This window comes from Gavialis gangeticus, unplaced genomic scaffold (genome assembly GCF_001723915.1).
Source record: "Gavialis gangeticus isolate Ggan-Ray unplaced genomic scaffold, GavGan_comp1, whole genome shotgun sequence".
Classification (NCBI taxonomy): domain Eukaryota; kingdom Metazoa; phylum Chordata; order Crocodylia; family Gavialidae; genus Gavialis; species Gavialis gangeticus.
The window spans coordinates 72,193,142-72,199,759 of NW_017728992.1; the positions used below are offsets into that span (position 1 = coordinate 72,193,142).

At 38.0% G+C, this 6,618-nt stretch overlaps 1 long non-coding RNA gene across 1 annotated transcript; it reads left to right on the top strand.

Moving 5' to 3' along the window:
- Positions 1 to 5,888, top strand: LOC109302651. Its single transcript, XR_002098883.1, has 3 exons — positions 1 to 2,252; positions 4,359 to 4,444; positions 5,653 to 5,888. It is a non-coding gene; the product is annotated as an uncharacterized LOC109302651 (long non-coding RNA).
- Positions 5,889 to 6,618: the final 730 nt, after the last annotated feature.

The window sequence follows — 6,618 nt, forward strand, 5'->3', positions numbered from 1 at the left end:
GGGTCTGCACCTCCACTCAATTTTTTTTAGGGATCTACAAATGAAAAAAGATTGAAAATCACTGCTTTAGAGTACTTGGGTAGCAAAATGTGTCAGAATGTAGCCATTGATCCTGGACAATACTCATGTACTGTGAGTTTAGTCCCTGTCCCTTACAGCTTTCTGGAAATGTCTATTGTACAGAGGATCTTTTAAATGTTTTGCCATAAGAAGAAAGCATTTTGATTAAATGTTATTTCAAAGTAGTCTAAAATCCACAGGTATATTCAGATTTTGCCACAGAGGTATTGTCAAGGAAAGTGCCAACAATTTAAATGGAGGAAAGATAAAAGTGGCAGCTTCAGAATGTGATTATGCTATAGGTTCCTCGTGTGTTTTTTGAATAATGGGACTGAGAGTGATCAAAGAAAAGCAAGTAGCTTCAACTTGTATCAGAGTCCACATGATCAAAAGGGTTGTGTCAGATAAGTGCACCTATATTAAACCAGTCTTCTAATGCTGGTTAATGTGGCAACACAATATTTTCATCAGTCAAAACAGGTTTATCATTAGATAAAAACATAGAAAACAATAGTTCTAAAATACTGACTAAGGACTGCTTTCTAAAATATTTCATTCAATCTACATAACTAGGGGTTCACACCAGTGTCACCCCTGAAAGTTCTGTAGCATCTTGGGTTACAATGGAAATGTCAAATACTAGAAAAAAAATTAGTCTCAATCACACTAAACCTCAAATAACATCCCCTCCAAATGCTACAGAAAAATTAAATGTTGCACAAAACAAAACACAACACAACAAAAAAGTTTAAAAATCACTGATTTTTTTTTTTTTTTCTCCATATTAAAAGGGAAATCCTGGAGTAATTTTATCTGTGATGGGGTGGCATTACCACTTCACCACAGTAAAGCCAGCAATGGAAAGCACAAATTGATCCTTAAGAAGCAAGGAGAATTCAAAGTACATGCAGATGAATGAAAGAACACTGTTGTGTTCATCCAAATGCACCCAAACAAGGTGACTCGGTAAGAGTGCTGCTATGCTGGCTAGCACTGAATATATTTTGAACGTGAAGTACACCTAAGAATTAGTTGCCATCCACAGATTCAACAGACAAAAAGGCTAAAATGTCTATGTGCACATTCACATATCTCATAAACACCATTCTGTGGGGGACAGCACAATACGTAAAATAGCACGTATTCAGCATTCCTTTCATATCTTTTGATGAAGTGGGCTTGGGCTCTTAAAGCTTATGTTATACATCTCTTGATTTAGTCAGTCTGTAAGGCACAAATCTACCCTGTCTTCTACATATTAGGGAGGTCATGGCTGAAACATCCTTTTGTTGTTTTCTCCAGTAGCTCTTGCCTGGAAGCAGAGTTAAGTGCGCGGTATGAAGCTGGCTTCCTAACTGCTTATTTCATGGTTTTTAGACATTTATAATAAAATGTAGGTGTATGCTGCACTGTGGACAGGGATGTGAGGCTCCTGGTCACTCTTAATTCTGCTTTTAACAACGTTTTTGAGCAGTGAAAATGAGCCAAATTGATCTGTAGTATGAATCCATTGACTTCAAAGAATGCATTTTTTCCCAGTACGCGGAGGGCCTGATTTTCCTCCAAATTTCACCTTGTCTTGTTTCTGCGTGCGCACGCGCATGTGTAAAATGTTACCATTACTGTGAATGGGGAATTTTGATTATTTACTTTGCTTTGAGCAGATGTAGACGGGTAGAAAGTATCAGAATCCGGCCCACTCTGTTTACATGGGCTGACTGCTAAGTAGAGCCCAGTGCACGTTATATTTATACATCTTGTACTTAGCTCACCCTAGTGCAAGTAAGGGGGAATGCATTTAAGATCTCCCTGCACCTGTGGAGGCAGCTGTGCTAGCAGTTTTCTTTCCTGTATGGAGAGAGCAGATGGCAGTATTGGAATACCATCAGAAAAGGCAAACTACAGTTTATAGCTTGGGTTCCATATGAGTCCTATTAGCAGAAGGTGTTCACCCCAGCCAGCCCTTCCCACTTTTGGCCAGCATTGATGGAGTGAAACTTGTGTTCTTATTTTTTCCTACCATCTCTACCATAGGGCTGTCCCACAGCATAGATTCTGATAGTGGTTACAACTGTCTCAGCCCATCTGGCACATGGACTTTCTACCAGAGGAGGCCCATGTCCACTGGATTCTCCAGTTGATTCCTGGAAGAAGCAAGGATATGAATGAAGCTCTTTATCTGAAAGACTTTGGTAAGCATCAACATAAAAAAACACATTGAGGACAGGCTTATATAAGCCAAAACCCACATGCATTGTAATCCATGTTGGCCCTATAAAAGGTATCTCATCCTCACCTACTTTGTCTAAATAAAGCCTTCTCCCCAGGAGCAAATATGACCCAGAAACTAGACAGGCGCTGGGTAGACTATATTATTCTTCTTCAGCTTTTTAAAATAGTTTACATCAGAATTAGGTTTCTATAAGAAATTAGAAGATGCGGGTGTCCTTGCCTTCCCTCAGTCCCACTGCTCTGATGGAGGGCAAGTGTGTTAATGCAAGTGACTCTCTTAACTCTGTTGCTGCAAGGCTCTGGAAATGGAGTATAAAGGCAAACACTTCCTTCTGCAAAGTTTCCCTTGAAACTGTTTTAAGGAATGTTTTTTTTTATCCAACATTAACTTAACAGGTACACTGTGATTCAAAGAAAACAAGCAGTTTCCAATTCAAGGGCTTTTGAAGAGAGATGGAGAAGCTGGCAATGTAGTGAATGGTGTTACAGCCAAGAAAGGGGGAAAAAGTTAGAGCAGTTTGCATTAGTAGATTCTGGCAGCAGTTATCAAAATCCCAGATGTCTCCTTGCTGATGTATGAGTAATGACATGGCTTGATGTTTATGGACAGCTTGTGCTCTTGCAGAGAAAGTGTAAAGAAGAAGTGTCACTCTCTTTTACCACAAGATGTCACTAGCACTGCTCAAGTGCTGAATGTGTATTGACAACAAGTCGCTGTTCATATTACTAGCAAGGTGCCTTTAATTTTTTTTCTTTTTGTAGATGGTTCTGCAGTTTCTTTATTGATAGGGATGATGTAAAAAAATCTTTTTTTTGATTCACATGCATTTCAATCACTCCTGGGCTTCTAGCAAATGGTTATGTCTCCTAAGGAGGGTAGAAAAGGAGGAAAGGACAGGGGTGACAAAACTGACTTTCGAATGAAAGCGTGTGTGGATGATCAAAAAGATGAGAGAACATGTTCTCACAGCCTTGCAACTTGGTTAATAAACTTTATTCATGACCTGAATCCCAGTTTATTCATTTTAGATACGAGTTGCACAATAATTGCAGTTGTTAAGAGAGTATTGGGTATTTTTTCCTAGAGGGGATCAAATACTGTGTTATTACATATGCACTAAATCTCCATTAAAAGGCTCTCTGTAAATGTTTCAAGGCTATGGCAGATAGAAGCATACTTCATCTTGGTTCCCGAGTGTGATATCATCTATTTTAAACACCCTGCAATAACATACTCCTTATTTATCTCTCGCAAAAAATATGGTGGCTTAAGAACAGTTTTTCTTTCTTTTTTTTTTTTAAAGGAAGGCATAAATTGCCATTTTGTGACAGAACAGCTGTATCATTCATTAGCAGATTTGAGTTAAAACATATACTTTATACGTGGGCCACCGTCTGACAACATAGCAAAATAAGAAAAGCAGTTACAGGATGGTAACATACTCTGCTTCCCTACTCTAATTTCCTCCACTTTCTTATAAATCACACTTTTCTGAAGCTGCTGGAATTTCTTTCACACTTACACTGAACTCATGTTTTATAGTCCATCTTTTAAAATGGTTGCTCTGACAAAACAGACAACTTAAAAAGATGCTTATCTACATATTGTGTCTTCCGATGCAAGTATGTATGAGTGTGTATACATTTATACAATAGGATTGGATGTTTTAAAGGATAACTGTGTCATGGTAGCAGTAGTGAAATAATATATAAGAAATAAGTCAATGGAAGGTGAGGACGTTAAGCAAAATGCAAAAATGTAAAGCACATGAAGGAAGGACTTGGCCATTAAGGCCTGGTCCACAGACCACTGAAATTATTGGAGAGACTCCTTGCTCTCAACAGGCTTCGGATCAGGGTCTTAAAGAACAGATTAGGGAGTTCAGGAACAGTAATGGCACAGAGGCCTAAAATGGAGAGCAGTAGTATCCATGTAAGTTAAGGACTAGTGACATGAGCTGTTTGTGTGTGATGAAGTATTATGCTTAATTTTATGTTTATTTTTTTATAACTTTTTTTCCCATAAATATCTTTCCAGGATTTTTTCAAATAAATATCTTTTTCAGGGAGAAGTTAACAAGTTTGGAGAGAAGTCTGAAATCTTTTCTCATAACTGGAATGGCTGAGAATCTCAGTTCTTCTGGGAAGCTCAGTAAGTTGAGGAGAAAAGTCTCAAGAAGGAATTTGTATTTCCTTTTTCTTTTACAAATACTAAACTACCTAAAATGAAGTAGTTCTAACAGTATTCCTGTTCCTCCTGATATTAGGAAGCTCTTTTCAGGTCATAGATGTCCAGGATCATTTTAAGAGGAGCATACACATTATTCTTTTTCAATCTTCACTAGACATTTTGGGGTCTGATCCTGTGACCCCCTCTGATACAAGTTATCCTTATGCACCCAAGAGCCCAGACATGTGAATAAGTATTGAAAAATGTGGCCCAGAGTCTGCAAATGAAAAACATTAGATCCAATAGACAGGCTATGTGTCTGGTTTAGCTCTCAGCTCTATTAATATGTCCATTACTTAAATGAGTGAGATAACAGGCCTGCCCTAGAGTACCAACCTCCCAACTATCCCATTACAGTAGGCCCCAACAGCTTGTTATTTCATCCCTGTTCAGCAGCCTGTGGGATGTGGGATAAGCCTATCAGTGACATTGCCACAGCTTATTTCTGAGTAGTAGGATTGTCTAAATGTGTCGACTAGATAGCACAATAAACTTCCTTCTTTTTTTTTCTTTCTTTCTTTTTTTTTTTGTTGAAAAACTTTTTCTCCCACCCAAAGAGCCATTAGCCTTTTAGTCTCAGAGTAATGGTGCTTCAGAAAAAGATCAAAGTTTCTCAGATAAGTGTTCCTTTACACAATGTTACTGACACTCCACTTTGTAAACAGGCTTCCTTTTTTATGGTTAAAAAGAACATATAAACATGCCAAGTGAGACGGATAGACTGCTGCCTTCCCCCCACCACATTTTCTCTTTGTATGTGTGTATGTGTATTAACTGCTTAATGAGCATCGTGGTTGACTTGTTCTGATATAATTGAACTTGGTCTGTCTTTGTATAAACAGAGAGGAAAAAAATGAGGGTGTAAGAAGTAATGCCACGAATAAAGTGATTCATAAGAACAACTTTACACACTCTGGTCTCTTTCTTAAGGTCTTTAGTGGGAAATGGCTACCTTGTCTTTCTGAAATTAGATAGGAGTTTCTGCACCAAAGTTCATGGGTATCTGAGGTAAGTCTTGGGTTTAGATATGTATCACGTTATGCTACAGCTCAAAAGCTCCTTAGATGAAGGAACCAAATAAAAATTATATTGGAACTGGGAGTCAAATGCTATTATTTCTGTCATTTCAGTATGTGGATATCAATAAAGGATTGAAAATATGTTAAGAACATTTTGATGCTACACAAGTTGGGCACACAAGGAAGGAGCATGATCTAAGGATAAAGCAAAACAGAAAATACATTGATTGGTTCTAATCCCAGCACTGCCTAGATTGCTTTGTGACCAAGGGAAACTCCTGTAACCTTTCTGTAACTCAGTGTTAAAAAATATAAAATAGGAATAAAATTAGAGTAATGCTTATCTATCACATGTGACTATTCATTAATATTCACAAAAGGTTTTGTATCTTTATATACAAGATGCTACAGGAAGGCAACAATATTACTGTTATTTCCCCAAGAATCTGAATTTATAATTACCAGAGATTTTTATTTTTAATTATTGCTGATAACCAAAATATACTGAATTTGCTGTTCTGTAAACACTGACATTATTGTGGTGGAAACAAGAAAATTACACTGACTTCTAGAAAGTAGCCCAAGTAAAATCTTGTTCCTGAACACAAATGGTGCAAAAAATTCAGAGGCTGGGGTACGTGCGGATGTGCGTGTGTGTGTAAGAGAGAGAGCGCAGACGCATCCATTTTTTGTCAGATCCGAAAACCTGAATCCAGATCTGAATTTCACATCTAGCCAGCTGTTTACAGCGTGTCAAACCAATATCCCAGATCCTAACACTCATAGATGCCTGGGAAAAGTGCTCATAATATGGATCTGCATCCAAATTTTGCAGCTTGGCTTCATCAGCAAAGGCATGATGTCTGGCTTGCAGGTAAAGAGTGAGCATGGATTTAGCATGATTTGTCCTTTCAAGCCTAATTTCTGTTTTAGTCTTCTCTCCTTATCCTTTCTATGAGTGGAGACTGCTCCCTGTCCTGGCATGCTATGCTTCCAACTCTTGCCTTTCAAATCTCTCCTTAAAAATCATTTCTTTCATGAAACACATGAGCATCACTTTGTATCAGACAAAAAGAT